Here is a 15,934-nt window from a genome sequence, read left to right as displayed (position 1 = left end):
GGAGTCTGTGATAATGGCCAGGATGATGAGCAGGTTCCCAGTGAAGGTGACCAGGTACATGGACAGGAACAGCCAAAAGAGCAGTGACTGCAGCTCCCCCTGGTCTGAGAGTCCCAGGAGGATAAACTGTGTAACACGGGTTTGGTTTCTTCCTTCCATGTAACTGATGAAAACAGCTGGAACAGAGACAGGGCACATTAAAAAGGCACCAGCATGATCACAGAATTAAAAGAAAATTTGTGAGGTACGCCTGCTTGGCTCAGTCGACTAAGCATCTGACTTTGGCCCAGGTCATGATCTCACTGTTCATGGGTTCGAGTCCTGTATAGGGCTCTGTGCTAACAGCTCAGAGCCTGGAGCCGGCTTTGGATTCTGTGTCCCCCACTCTCTCTGCCCCTGTCCCATTAACACACTGTCTCTCTAAAAAATGAATAAACATTAAACATTTTTGAGACAGAAAGAAATGCTATGATCTGTTTTCAATGTGCTTTATTCATTGTACTTATACAATGCCAATCTAGAATATTTAGCAGAAATTTTCAGGGAATCTATGTCAAATGCTCCATGTTTTCTATGATGTTGAAACAGATTTGCATTCCATGTCCTGATCAAAACATTTACTCAAAGCAGTGTTTTCCTCCATAAACTTACTTAGACATTTTTTGGTGACTCAGCAAACATTTTAACCTATTATCTAATGATGAATATTGTTGAAAGCATTGCAAAAAGTAACGATATTTGTTTACCCTTAACAAGATTGAGTCTAAGATGTGTGTCTGTCGGAGGGAGCAATAGAATATTAATAAATAAGTCAATGATGTGTAAAGTGGTGGTTATAACTAGTAAGGAAAATAATGCAGGACAAGCCAGTTAAGTGAAGGGAAGGCTTGCCATTGTGTAATCTCTGATCAGGGAGGTCTCAGTTGGAAAACTGAGGGCAGTGGATATATGAACCATGCAGAGAACTCAGAAAACCTGCTAAGGTGGAGAAATAGCCTGTGCAGAATCCTTGAGAGAAGAGATCACCAGATACCATCAGGCAACATCAAAGAGAAAGCTGAGCAGGAAACCCAACTAGAGTAGGTATTGGATATAAAAAAAGAAAGAGGAGGTTAAAGCCTCCTGCTTCTGTGGAAACATTCTAAGACAATGGACACCTCAGCTCATTGCCATTTTTATACCTATGTGTTATACATGATGTCTGTCTAAAACTGTATAAATTTTATGTATTATATACAAATAGAACATAATTCATTCCTCTTTAATTCTCTCTTTCTCTCTTTTTACTCTGTCTCCAGTTGGTCTCCGTTCTCACTTATTTATTGCAATAGACACTGTCAGCCTCCTATAAATGCTTTGCATGTGGGTACTTTACTGATGACTTCTTTGCTCCCTACACACACACACACACACACACACAGTGCAGGTAGGGAGAAAGACATAGAGCGTTCTCCATTATTGCAATGTTGAGTACCCTTGTAGCTGAAGCACAACCCTTCAGAAAACAGGGGAGAGGCTACCCGGTGAGTCAAAGCTTCTTTCTCCTAGGAGAATTGCATTCTGTTATGTAGACATCCAATGGAATACTCATGGCTTAGAATCTCAAAAACCACACTGGATTGGAAGAATTAACACCAATTTTTTCTCAATCTCTTCCAAAAAATTCAAAGGGAAATACTTCCTACTTTATTCCATGAGGCCAGCATTGCATTGATAGTGAAGCTAAAAAAGAGATTGCAAGAAAAGTACAGAACAGTATTCCCAAGGAATACTGATATGAAAATCTTTGACTTATACTACTAAACAAGACATAGCAGCCTTTTCTTCAGGATCTAGAGGATTATGCATCATGACCAAGTAGGATTTATTCCTGGAAGGCAAGAATGGTTTAATTTTTTTTAAACATTTATTCAATTTTGAGAGACAGAGCACGAATGAGGGAAAGGCGGAGAGAAAAGGAGACACAGAATGCAAAGTAGGCTCAAGGCTCCGAGCTGTCAGCACAGAGCCTGATGTGGGACTTCAACCCACTGACAGCAAGATTATGACCTGAGCTGAAGTCAAACACTTAACTGACTAAGCCCCCCAGGTGGACCAAGAATGGTTTAATTTATGAAAATCCCTCAGATAATACACCATAACCAGAATGAAGGATAAAAACAGATAATTATGGGGTGCCTGGGTGGCTCAGTTGGTTAAGTGTCCAACTGCAGCTCAGGTCATGATCTCACGGCTCTTGAATTTGAGTCCCTAACAGCTGAGAGCCTGGAGCCTGCTTCAGATTCTGTGTTTCCCTCTCTCTCTGCCCCTCTCCCACTTGCTCTCTGTCTCACTCTCTCTCTCAAAAATAAATAAACATTAAAAACAAGTTTTAAGGTCACCTGGGTGGCTCAGTCGGTTGAGCATCAGACTTCAGCTCAGGTCATGATCTCATGGTATGTACGTCTGGGCCCCACATCAGGCTCTGTGCTGGCAGCTCAGAGCCAGGTACCTGCTTCAGATTCTGTGTCTCCTTCTCTCTCTGTGACTCTGTCATTCATGCTTTGTCTCTCTCTGTCTCTCAAAACTGAATAAATGTTTAAAAAAAATTAAACCATTCTTGCCTTTTTAATCAAAAAAATAAACATTTTAAATTTTAAAAAGATAACTATCTCCATTGATGCAGAAAAACTTTGACAAAATTCAGCATTCTTTCATAATAACAGCATTCAATGAACTAAGACAGAAGGAAACTTCCTCAACATGATATAGTCATATGTGAAAACAGACCTCTAACATCATTCTCAATAGTGAAAGGCAGAGAGAAGCCCCTAAGATAAGAAAAAGATAAGCATGTCTGCTTTTATACCTTCTATACAATATAGGATGGAAATTTTTAGACAGAGAAATTAGCCAAGAAAGAAATAAAGAAAGAATGAGAAAGGGAGGGAAGGAAGGACTGACAGAATGAAGGAAGGAAGGAAAGGAGGAAGGAAGGAAGGAGGAGAGGATGGGAGAGAGGGAAATGAGGAAAAAAGGAAAGAAGGAAGGAAGGAAGAAAGAACACAAAGGGACAGGGGGATGAAACCTGTGAGGGAGGGAGGGACAAGAAGAGAGAAAAGGGAATAAAATTCATCAAAATAGAAAGGAAGAATAATATAATTTCTCACAGAAAAGGTGATCTTATTTTAAAAAATAAGCTAGCATTGAAAACAGAGAAAACTTTAAAAATAATATATGGATTCAGCAAAGCTGCAGAAGAAAAATCAGTACACACACAAAACTCAGTTGAAGAGTGAATCCCAGCATGGAATGCACCGTGTGAAAAAAAACAACCTAACTGTATTACAATTCTATAAGACAATCTCAGTAAAGCAAGTAGGCAAAAAAAATTTTTGTAAGTGCAGAAATACGTGATTTGGAAAATGAGTGGATTCTGAAACCTGGAGATGAAAGAAACTGCACAGAAGCACTGCCTGAATATCCCAGAGGGTATTGCTGACAATGCTGATAATTCTGTATTTTTTAACTGAAAGTGAACATATAAGGAAATGGCCAGTAAATGGTGGGAATGAGGTTATCACATTCGATGTGGGAGTTTACGTTTAAGCAAGGTGGAGAGGCTATTATGAGCCTTGTGGTAATGAATTAGAGTTGGAGTCATCAGTGTGAACTTGCTTTAGCTTAACATAGATACAGAGGCTTACATATGGATGCGTGCATGGATGTCTGCATAGACACAGAGTAGTAACGCTCAGATGTTGCCTTGCCAGGTCAGCTCCTGGGATAGAGAGGCCCTGGTAGCAACAAGCACAGCTGGCACCCATATCTTGGTTCTAATCCCATGTTCCAATCAGATGGAACCGGGCCCCTTGCAGAAAGGACTGCTTTCAGGGATAGAACTGAAATAAAAGGAGCAGGACCATCTTTTCCTGTAGGACAGGAATGTTACGCTACCCTCAAAAGCCAAGAATCATGGGCACATGCCAAGCAGACATGTCAGCTAGATGAAGGGGATTCCCCATTGTCAAAGCTGGAACAATTTGAGGAACAAAATAAGTCCAGATTATATATCAAATTTCAGGGAGCCCACACCAAAATAAATAATTGAAAAATAAAGAGAAGAAGCGATCTCAAGTGCAGAAGAATAACAATGACTTACAGAGATATTCTGCTCTCAGAGAGGTGGAGAACTCCTACTACTTAGGGACGGGACTGCCCATGGACAAGTCCCTACAAGAGCACAAACTGAAAAGAAAGGGGAAAGAATAACCACAGTGGAGAAATCTGACAAAACCCATGGCAGCCAGGACATCAGTATCAACACCAGTGAGAATTAGTTTTGTTGATAGTGTGAACCCTTGATGTCATGACAAGAACATAGCAGCTTCCCTCTCTGGTCTTCTTGTCCAATATCCACAGTCATAGTCTACTCATGAACAAAAGAATAAGGTATGTCCAAAAGAAGATTATTTTACAAAATGCCTGACCAGTAGTCCTCAAAATTATCAATTACTTTGAGAACGAAAGACCTGAGAAAAAGTCACAGTGTGGGGAAGCTCATCAAAGAGGAAAATTAAATGTAACATGGGAGAGACAGCTGTGTTCATAACAGCAGAAACTGGTAAGGGACCTTACAGAACCCTCTGAACTATCACAGCAAAATAAATTTCTTTGTAAATGTACAACTCTTCAAAAATTAAATTGATTGAAAAGTTAAATTATTAATGAAATGCAAAATCTTTGGAAACACTGAGCTCTGAGCACGTCCCTAGGCTCGATTATACACTGTGTATAAGCAGTACTAACTGCTGCTCTCTCTTTCCATCAGTAAAATAAAATAAGGATGCCACATACAGTTTTTGAAAATTTTCCATAAAAGGATGATTATAACATATCTAGCATTATTTCTAGTAAACATTTAAGAATGAATGAAAAAATTCATCTGAATTTTTGTGTCCACAATTTCCACGTCCTCAGGGACCCATCTCCTGCCTCCCATGTCATGCTCATGGTGTTGTGTCTATCTATCAATATCCTTCACCCGATGAACACAGCAGTTTCTTCCTCACAATAACTTAAGTCACTTTTCCATGATCAGACCTGTTCATACCTGTCCCTTGACATAAAATCGGCACTTAACTCTTCACTCATTGCAGAATTAAACTTCAACCCTCTAGCCAAAATGTAAATAACTTTCATAATCTGACTGTTGCCTACCCAGCCAGGCTACTGTGGGTTCATTTTGTAGACCCTGAAGACCCTGCTCCTGACTGCTGGTGAGTGAATAAGAAGTATTTCTAATTCCAGCAGCACAACTTCTACTCTAATTAATCTTTAAATTTCTTCCTCTGCTGTTTCTTCCTGGACTGATCACATCCCTTGTTCCCCTAGAAGGACACCAACACCACTGTCAGGGCTTAGCACCTATAGGCTTATCTGTGAGGACTTCACTGACACCCATGAAAGATTCATCCTTTCTGAAAACAATTAAGTTTTTTAAAAAGACTGAAGTCTTGGGAATCTACTTCCCTGATTTCAGTACAACCTCACATTATCACCTTTATTTGTTCTTACATCTCTCATTCTGTCTCCACAGTGAGTACCTTGAGAGAAGAAACACTGTCTTAGTCATTTCTGTATTCACAAAATAACTGGTATGGTCTACCACACGTTAATTGCTGAAAAAGTGTTTGTTGAGTGACTGCAATTAGTGAATGGTTCAATAACAATTAACAGTCACTCCCCAACAATGGAAGAACCAGCAATGAAAACGGAGGAAGGACTGTTGAGAGATGAAGGCCCATTGATGAAACAGATCATTGAGGAGACAGATCAGGTTTAGTGTATCCAAAGTTTCCCTCCAGGATCAAAGACTTAATGGTCAAAACTGGCAACACTAAACTCTCCTTAACGAATTGTCCCTTTGATGCCCCCAAAATAATCACTAATAACGGGCTCCCTCCCAACAATAACACATTTCCCCAGCACTTCTGGAGATGCCATGGCTCACCTAGATGTTAGCACAGAACAGTGTGAGCTGACTGACCCTGTTTCTCCCATGGATGATTTATGCAGTTGGTAGTTATATCCCCAGGAAGGGAAGATACATGGCCCTACACCTGAAGGTTCCAGAAGACACAGCATCACCTGAGATTACAAGAGTTGACTTCAGTTGGCACAGCAGAGGACTTTTCAATTTATGTGGCTGAAGGGGCTGAATTCCCATCAGTCTCATTAATGAAATATTCTTTTGTTTCTCTTCCCTTAAGAGACATGGTGTTCTAATATGGTTTCACTTATATGTGGAATTTAAGAAACAAAACAGATAAATATATGGGAAGGAGGAAGAGAAAGAGGAACAAATCCTAAGACATTCTTAGAGATAGAGAACACATAAGGGTTGATGGAGGGAGGTGGCTGGCTGAATGGCTAGATGAGTGTTCAGTACTAAGGAAGACACTTGTTGTGATAGCCCTGGGTGTTGTATGTTAGCGATGAATTACTGACTTCTACTCTGGAAATCAATATTGCATTGTATGTTAACTACCATATGTTTGCACTCATAGGTCTAACAGGAGAAACCTAACAGAGGACTATAGGGAGAGGAAGTGGGAAAGAGAACTGGGGAGAGTGAGGGACACAAATCATGAAAGACTATTGAATACTGAAAACGAACCATGGACTGAAGGGGGAGGGGGAGGGAGGGAAGGGGGGGATGGTCATGGTGGGGGCACTTGTGAGGAGAAGCACTGGGTGTTATATGGAATCCAATTTGCAAATAAACTATTAAAAAACTACCTGAAATTTAAATTAAAATATAAAATAAGAAATAAAGGAATGCACCAACCAGGAGAGGCACTGATACCTGATGAAGAGAATGCAACCCTAGTCAACTTTTCCGGAAGAGATGAGTGAAGGCTGCACAAGCAAGCTTCTGCTTGTTCTGAGTCTTGGTGTGGCAGAAGGGGGCAAGAACACTCCAAGAGAAAGTACCCAGGCAGTCAGTGTGGGAAATACTTCATACTTGTTTCCAATAATCAAAGGGCAAGTATGATCATTGAAATCCTGAGCCTGAGCAATTAGACAGCCTTCAAAGAGCAGAGATGCTTATGTTTTAACTACAGGTTTGACATGGACTTATGAAAATAGTGGAGTTTCAGTGCAGATTTCATGATGAGATGTCCAGGATCAACTCCTCCCTGTGAAAAACTCATCATGCAATAATGTTAGACACAGACTCTTGTTACATCAATAGTCAAAGAAAACTGTAGATGAGGAGAAAAGGGAATGAATGGACACTTTTGAAGGTAATAAAATAATAATAATAATAATAATAATATGGAGGTTTGCAACTTGGATGGACTTAGAGGATATAGTGCTGAGTCAAATGAGCCAGTCAGAGAAATACAAATACCATTTGATGTCACTCATATATAGAATTTAAGAAATAAAACAAAGGACCAAATAAGGAAGACACAAGAAAATCAGATTCTTAAACAGAGAACAAACTGGTGATTGCCAGAGGGAATATGGGTGGGGATGGGTGAGACAGATGAAGGGTAATAAGAGTACACTAATGTCCCTGAGCTCTGAACAGTGTATAGAATGGTTAAGCATTACATTGTACATGTCAAATTAATGTAATGCTGTATGTAAATTAATTACCAAATTATAATGAGGTAACTGAAAATCGTAGTTTCATCCTTCCCACGCCATTATTTTTATTGAGGTATAATTTACAAGGGAGACTGCTGAATACTGAAAACAAACCATGGACTGAAGGGGGAGGGGGGAGGGGGGAGGGGGTGATGGTCATGGTGGGGGGCACTTGTGGGGAGAAGCACTGGGTGTTATATGGAAACCAATTTGACAATAAACTATTATAAAAAAAAGAAATGTGAAAAAAAAACCTGATCTTTTTTCAACAACAAAAACAGAAATATAACTCAATGTAATAGGAGAGAGCCCAAAAATAAACTCAAATATTATGACTGAATGAGTTTCGAGAAGAGTGGCAGAATGGACAGCCTTTCCAAGACACGGTAATGGAAAACCTAGATATCCACGTGCCTAAAGAAGCCAACCATTCTGTCCACCATCTCCAAGCATGACTCCAAATGGGTCACATTTGAAGTATAAGAAATAAAACTGTAAGCACTTAGAAGAAAACACAGAGTTACATCTTTATTACACTGGATTTGACAGTGTAATTACACTGGATTTGACAAAGATTTCCTGGATAGAACAGCAAAAACACAGGCAACTAAAGAAAAATTTACTTTATCAAAATGAACAATATTTGTGCATCAAAGGGCACTATATTCCAAGTGCAAAGACACACCACAAAATGGAAAAGAGATTGGCAAGTTATGTACCTGATAATTGGTTCATATCCAAAATATGTAAAGAATTTCAAAACTTCCATAGCAAACATACACACACACACATACCAGATAACTCAATTTTAAAATAGCTATGCTTTAGCACTGCTAGGAACTTAGTGAGAAAGTACTTAATGCCATATAAGTATATTTCAAAATGTTTAAAATAATGAATTTTATATATCTTTTACCATGACCAAAAAACAGATGAAAAAAGTAGTTACATGCTCTAAAAGAATCTCAGTGCCATAAATAGGTTAATATGATGTAGAGGAAGGAATCCAAAGTACAAGGAGACAAGGGTGTTGTGATGGATTTATCTTTCGTGATTCAATACCTCAACCACAAAGTATACCCAAAATAAGGGTTCAGAGAACATAAAATTCATAAGGATATTGAGAAATACTTGCTGAGGGCTGCAATGTCTTTCTTGACAAACTCTACAGAGTTTTTTCTGCCCTGCATGACAGACTGACCATGGACCTGCTGAAAATAATATCCTTCTCCTATGTTCGGCCCATTCTGAACTGCCAGAGGCCATGTCAGCCATCCAAAACCATACAAGGTATGGTATTCTTAGTGCATGTAAGAGTTGATCATTCTCATCCAAACTGGTTACACTACAGGGATTTCTGTAAATGGCAAACTCACCATCATGGTGTCTTCAAGAGAAAAAAATGATGGGCAGCTTACTAAGAGTTCATCCAATTTAAGTAATCAGAAACAATTAAAAAATTTTAAAACTCTCCAGTTCTCATGGAGAAAAGTTTGACCTGAATCATCACAATGAATGATCATAATGTCTACTTGACTCTCGGATCCGAGACACTTCACTGACTCAGCTGCTCAGTTGATGGAACCAGTTACCTCTGAGTGAAGACTATGAAATGACAGCAAATGCCTTACGTTTTCCTCCAAACCCAACCCACAAGCTTGGAAGTGACATTATTACCCAGCTTATAATGGTTCATGAGGACTGTGTTCTGAACTAAAATTGGTAGCCTGAAACTGGCAAGATAAGAGTAATTATACTATGGAAACTGGTAAATACTACAAGCAAGCTCTCTTCGTTATTCAATTTTTCTTATTTTCTTCTCTCTTCTTACATTCCCTCTTTTTCTCTTTGCTTTTGAGTGAGAGCTCCTTAAACATTTATTTGAATATTACTGTGCAAAAGGAGCTGTGGACTTTTACAAACCAAAGTGGTAGCTTCTGAGATCAGGTCATGATGAGACATTTGTCTTACTCTGTCTCATAAAGCACAGGCTAGGTCCATAATTATATCCTGCTATTACTGCCTGATTTCTGAGATGCTCCATACAAAAATTTGGCTGGAAATAGGTAGAATATCCACACTGATTTTGTGATCTGTCAAAGGGCCATTATGGTAGGAGGTGCTGAGGGAAATCACCAGACAGTGTTGCTACCTACCAAAATATTAAAAGAAAAGCCATAATGCATCCCTGGGATAACCACCAAGAATGATACCATCAATGCCTGAAAAATCAGGAGTTGTAATTTCTATTACCTACACACTTAACTAACGTTGTGGACTGTGCAAGGGAAAATTAGATATCGCAGAGTGAATGTGGAGTATTGTAAACGTCATCACACAGAGTTCCAGGTGCCTCTGTGGATGCAGATGTGATCTCCCAGGATGAACTAACAGAAACCTCAAAAACCAGTGTATGTACTATGATCACTTAACTGATTTTTCTCCCAAAGCAGAATACTCCAATGAATAGCTCTTTCATCTCAGAGAGGAAGGATCCCACATTTATTCCTCTGTTACTCAATTTCCTATATTATTATAAGTACTCAATTTCCTATATTATTTATTTGCTGCTGAAAATCCATGCAATGGAATTTAATGAGAGGTCTAAAATTTTACAGAGAAATTCAGGAGAAATAGTTGCTGATTATGAATGAAAAATTAAAGAACCCAAATACTGTAGAATGTCAAATGGCAGATCGTCAACTACAAACTGATACAAAAATATCATGATCTATGTATTCCAGGGTATTAAGCCCAGTTACTCAAGTCTTTACCTTGAAACAAAGAATCCTATAGGCACAGAATGTCTCTCTGCTAAAGAGCTTTCTCAGGGCTTGCTTGATGTCTCTGTTCCGCAGACCATAGATGAAGGGGTTCAGCATGGGTGTGATGATCGTGTACATGATGGAGGCTATGGCACTTGCCCTGGAGTTTTGTGAAGCAGCAGAACTAAGATACACCCCAAGGCCTGTACCATAAAACAAGGAGACCACTGTGAGATGAGACCCACATGTGGAAAATGCTTTATTCTTGCCACTCACTGATGAAATTCTCAAAATGGAGGATACAATCTTAGAGTAAGAGAAGAGGATGCCAGCTACTGGAACAACACCCAGAAGTCCACTTGTGATATAGATCATCAGGTCATTGAGGAACGTATCAGAGCAAGCAAGGTGGATCACCTGATTAATCGCACAGAAAAAGTGAAGGAGTTCCAGCTCTGTGCAAAAGGAGAGTCTCAAAACCATTAAGTCTTGTATTAGAGAGTTAAGGACACTTGATAAAGAGGCAACCAGAAGCAGGATGTTACAGAACCTGGGGTTCATGATGACCAGGTAGTGCAGGGGGTGACAGATGGCCACAAACCGGTCATAGGCCATCACTGTCAAGAGGAAGGTGTCTAATCCTGCAAAAAGCATGAAAAAGTACATCTGGCTGAGGCAGCCTGCGTAGGTGATCACTCTGCTCTGCATCTGGATGTTCAGCAGCATCTTTGGGATGGTGGTGGAGGTGAAGCCGATGTCTGAAAAGGACAGGTTGGAGAGGAAGAAGTACATGGGTGTGTGGAGGTGGGAGTCTGTGATAATGGCCAGGATGATGAGCAGGTTCCCAGTGAAGGTGACCAGGTACATGGACAGGAACAGCCAAAAGAGCAGTGACTGCAGCTCCCCCTGGTCTGAGAGTCCCAGGAGGATAAATTCAGAAATTCGAGTTTGGTTTCTGTGTTCCATGAAGCTAAAGAAACTACAGAAATGGAAACAAGAGCAATTCAAATTTAGCCACAAACAGTAGTCAAAAAGGTAACAGAGAGGGAATCAAGGTGGCCTTTAGTTGGTGAACGGATAAACAAGCTGTTATGTACCCAGACACTGGAATATTATTCTGTGCTTAGATGAAACACACTATCAAGCCATCAAAATATACAGAGAAATCTTCGATCCATATTATTAAATGAAAGAAGTTTATCTGAAAAAGCTACATACTGTATGATTCCAAAAACATGAAATTGTAGAAAAGGCAAAACTATGGAAAAGGAATAATAGATATCAATGTGGCCAAAGGGTGCAGCGGGGGTGAGAGGGGTGAGGTGGCAGAGCACAAAGGATTTTCAGGGCAGTGAAATACTCCATGTGATACCATAAACATGGATACACGTTTGTTTTGTGCCTGTCTCAGCTGATCATTTACCAAAGTTGTGATTGGACAGCCCTTGTCATTCTTACTGTGGGTCAAGACACCCTCAGCAATAACCATCAGGGAATTCTAAGAAAAAAAAAAAAAGCAAGTTATTGCTCATAGGTCCTGGGGCCACACGGTGAAGTCATAGAGAGAGAGCACACATGGACCTTGAGTTCTGAAATTACTGGGGTGAGGGTGAGGGACTAGAGTTTCACTGGCCCACTTTTTATTTGTAAATTTAAATCATAAGAGCAGGAATTAAAACACAAAAGATAAAAAGTGGAGAAAAGTCTCTTTCTAAGTCAACCAGATCCCTAAAACAAAAAACAAACAAACAAACAAATATGGGAGCACCTGAGTGGCTCAGTCGGTTAAACATCTGACTTCGGCTCAGGTCATGATCTCACAGTTCCTGAGTTTGAGCTCCACTTTGGGTTCTGTACTGACAGCTCAGAGCGCAGAGCCTGCTTCAGATTGTCTCCGTCTCTCACTGCCCCTTCCCTGATGGTGTGCTGTCTCTCAAAAATGAATAAACATTAAGAAATTTTTTAAAAACAGGGCATCTTGGTTCTTTTTTAAATTACAGGGCTGTGAGTTTTGTTTCTGAGATAGCCATGTTTGAAATGGCTGTCCCAGCAACAGTCCGTTGCAATAACATTGTATGGTGACTGATAGAAACTACATTTATTTTGGTGGCCACGGAATAATGTCAAACATTGTTAAATCAATATGCTGTACAACAGAAACTAATACAACACTGTATGTTAAGTATTCTTCAATTAAAAAAGAAAAAAGAAAAGAGCTGAAGTCAGGCACTTGCATTACAAGAAAAGAAAAACCAATCATCAGGGCTTACAGTACAGTGTCATTATACAGTTTCTCAAACCCATAGAATGTACAACGCCAAGGGTAAACTGTAATATGAACTGTGGACCTTGGATGATTAAAGATGTGTCTGTGTAGGTTCACCAATTGTAAGAAACACATCACACTGGTGAGTGACATTAATAATGACCTTGTGAGAAAAGGGAATATACGGAAATTGTATCTTCCCTTCAATTTTGCTGTGAACCTAAAACTGCTCTTTAAAAAAGTCTTAATTTTTAAAAGCTTAAAAGAAACAGGGGTGCCTGGGTGGCTCAGTCAGTTGAGAGTCGGCTTTGGCTCAGGTCATGATCTCACGGTTTGTGGATTCGATAGCCCCGCATCGGGCTCTGTGCTGACAGCTAGCTCAGAGCCTGGAGCCTGCTTCAGATCATATGTCTCCTTCTCTCTCTGACCCTCCCCTGCTCACTGTCTCTCTCTGTCTGTCTATCTCTCTCTCTCTCTCTCTCTCTCTCTCTCTCTCTCTCTCAAAAATAAATAAAACATTAAAAAATGTTTTTAAATAAACAGAAATGCTATGATTTTATTTTAAACACATTTAATTGGCTAATTTCTGTATATTGTCCATAAATCTAGTTCCTTTTTATTTGGGGATTCGGGATCTCAAGGAATCCCAAATGCTCTCTCTTCTCTTTGATCCTGAAACTGATTAGCCACTCCTGCCTTTAATCCAAACATTTTCCCAAGGCATTATTTTCCTCTGCAAATCTCCTGAGACTTTCCTTTGTCCATCAACAACTAGTTTTGACCAATTATTTTGTGCTTATTATTGTTGAAAACACTGGGAATCAACAGTAAAACTAATTCTTAAGAATCTTTGCCCCTTAAATTCCACATATGAGTGAAATCATATATTTGTCTTTCTCTCATTGACTTATTTAGCTTAGCATAATACAAAAAAAAAATCTTTGCCCCTAACTAGTTTTATTCTAGGATATGCATGTGGCTGGAGGAAATAGGATATCAGTAAATAAGTAAATGATATTTCATGTGGTGATTATTATTATTAAGTAAAATATAGAATGATGAGATTATAGAGTAGGGAAAAATTCTTCTCTTAAATACTCACTATTTTTTGTTTATTTATTTTCAGAAAGAGAGCACATACAAGGAGGGGAAGGGCAGGGAGAGAGGGAGAGAAAGAGAGAATCCTAAACTCTGTGCTGACAGCACAGAGCCTGAAGTGGGGCTTGAATTCACTAACTGTGAGATCATGACCTGAGCCAAAATCAGGAGTCACATGCTTAACCAACTGATCTGCCCAGGGGCGCTTGTCCCATTAGGCGGTACCTGTCTCATCCGCCCCAACCCGCAGGGCGGAGAATCCTCGTGGGTTCTTTTCCTGAGGGAGGGAGAGAAAGGGCAGGAAAGGGGGCGCAGAGAGTGAAGACAGCACATGGAATCCGATCAAGCCTCTCTTTTATTCTTCTTCCTCTCCTTCCTTCTTCCTTCCAGAAAACACTCTATCTTATATATGGTTTGGGGCGGGGAACTGACCCGGGTTGGTTGCCAGGTAACAGAGTCAAATGAATATCAAAAGAAGGGCCCAGACTTGCCTCTGCAATGCTGGGGAGGGGAAGCTTAGCGCTGAATAATCCAAAATGCGGCTTGATCTTTTGTGCACCTTGGGCATTCTACGTCTGGCCCAGCATGACCATCCCCAAAATCTTGGACCAGGAAATGGCATTCTCCAGCATCCAGATGTAAATCTTGTTTTTCTTGGTACTCCCTGGAGAGCAATATATCCTTGCCTGAGGCAGCCAAAAGCTCGGCGGCTTCCAATAAGGGGGGGGGGGGGGAATCCGGTCACTAGGATGCAAGCACAGGATTTATCTATGAGAAGAACATTTAGAATGGAGAAATATTCAGTGCAAAACCCCCAGTATAGAAGCATTCCTGTCATCATTGAGAAACAGAAAGGAGGGTGGTGTGACGAGAATGGGTACAGCAGGTAGAAGGGTAGAAGGAAAATAAGAGAAGCAGCAGGAGATCAGAACATTCAGATGCTGTGGAAATCTCCTAACACATGATCTCACAGGTGTTGTTCTTTACATGTATACATTGTTAAATATAATGTATTTAAGTACATATATTGTAAATAATGTATATAAATGACACATAATTTATCACTCCATAAACTATAACTATCTCCCTCAGCTTCCATTTTCTCTAAATTCTGCATTTTTTTATTGTAGAACACAAATTCAGCATGGGGTATATGTTCAACTTGTGTCCCCTTCACTGATAAGTTCCTTTACTCCATCTACACACATGCTCAGAGCCATGGCTGTGGCATCATATCCTCCTATATCTGAAGCATAGCTGAATGCGCACAGAGGACACACTATAAGATAAACCTATTAGCTCGCTCTCTTCTGAGAATTGAGCTTTGTAGTCAAGCATCCTAATGGGGTAGCCATGTCTGTAGGGATCTCAAGGATGAGCCAGTTCTGAATCAGGGAATGTTTGTGGTGGTCTTATGCTATGCACATGGAGAGAGAAAGAGAGAGAAAACTAGTCTACAGAGAGGGAGAGAAGAACAAAGTCAACTAAATGGGGGAAAGAGAGAAAAAGCTACGTTCAATCAACTCTCTAGGTGCTAGTAGTCCTACATACCCAAGTTATAGCCTCCATAATGTCCAGGAAAACAATAACAATACTATTAATACCCAATTAGGTAAGTATATTTTATCTTAATGCCCCAAAGGATTCATACCCTCACAGTAGCATAATAGTTTACAAATAAAGATCAATAAAAGATTGAAAATACATATAGTAAAATTGACAGAATTCAACCAAAATATTTTCAATGATTTTTTTTCAAAGTCCAATGAGTTAGGGAAATAAATTTTTGGTATGTGAAACCAAACTATTTTTGTCATTTTAAAAACTATTACTGAAACGCTAGTAACTTCTAGCAACACTTTAGGGAAGAAATTATACCAATCCTCCATAATACTTCTAGGAAATAGAAGCAGTAAGAGTCCTTCCTAACTCATTTGGTAAGGCCAGCACTAACTAACATCAGAACGAAGACAGGAACATTACGGGCCAATATCTCTCATGAACATAGATGCAAAATTGCGGGGGACCAGCCCACGTACCAGAGTCTAAGGGTCCCTGAGTAGGGGGTTGGTGTCGGCAAAATATCTACAAGAAAGAACACAGACAACATGAATGGTGGAAGAGACCACACTTTACTGTGAAACTTGGTGTCTTATATACCATATTT

The 15,934-nt window shown here is 39.8% G+C and overlaps 2 pseudogenes; both read right to left on the bottom strand.

Annotated features, from left to right (window-relative positions):
* LOC115274345 overlaps window positions 1-159 on the bottom strand; it is a 1,037-nt pseudogene extending 878 nt beyond the window's left edge.
* Window positions 160-10,408: 10,249 nt separating this feature from the next.
* Window positions 10,409-11,369, bottom strand: LOC115274968 (annotated as a pseudogene).
* Between the last annotated feature and the right edge of the window lie 4,565 nt (window positions 11,370-15,934).

This window comes from Suricata suricatta, chromosome 12 (assembly GCF_006229205.1).
Source record: "Suricata suricatta isolate VVHF042 chromosome 12, meerkat_22Aug2017_6uvM2_HiC, whole genome shotgun sequence".
Classification (NCBI taxonomy): domain Eukaryota; kingdom Metazoa; phylum Chordata; class Mammalia; order Carnivora; family Herpestidae; genus Suricata; species Suricata suricatta.
The sequence above is the reverse complement of the archived record's forward strand: the minus strand, read 5'-3'. Positions and strand labels throughout refer to the sequence as shown.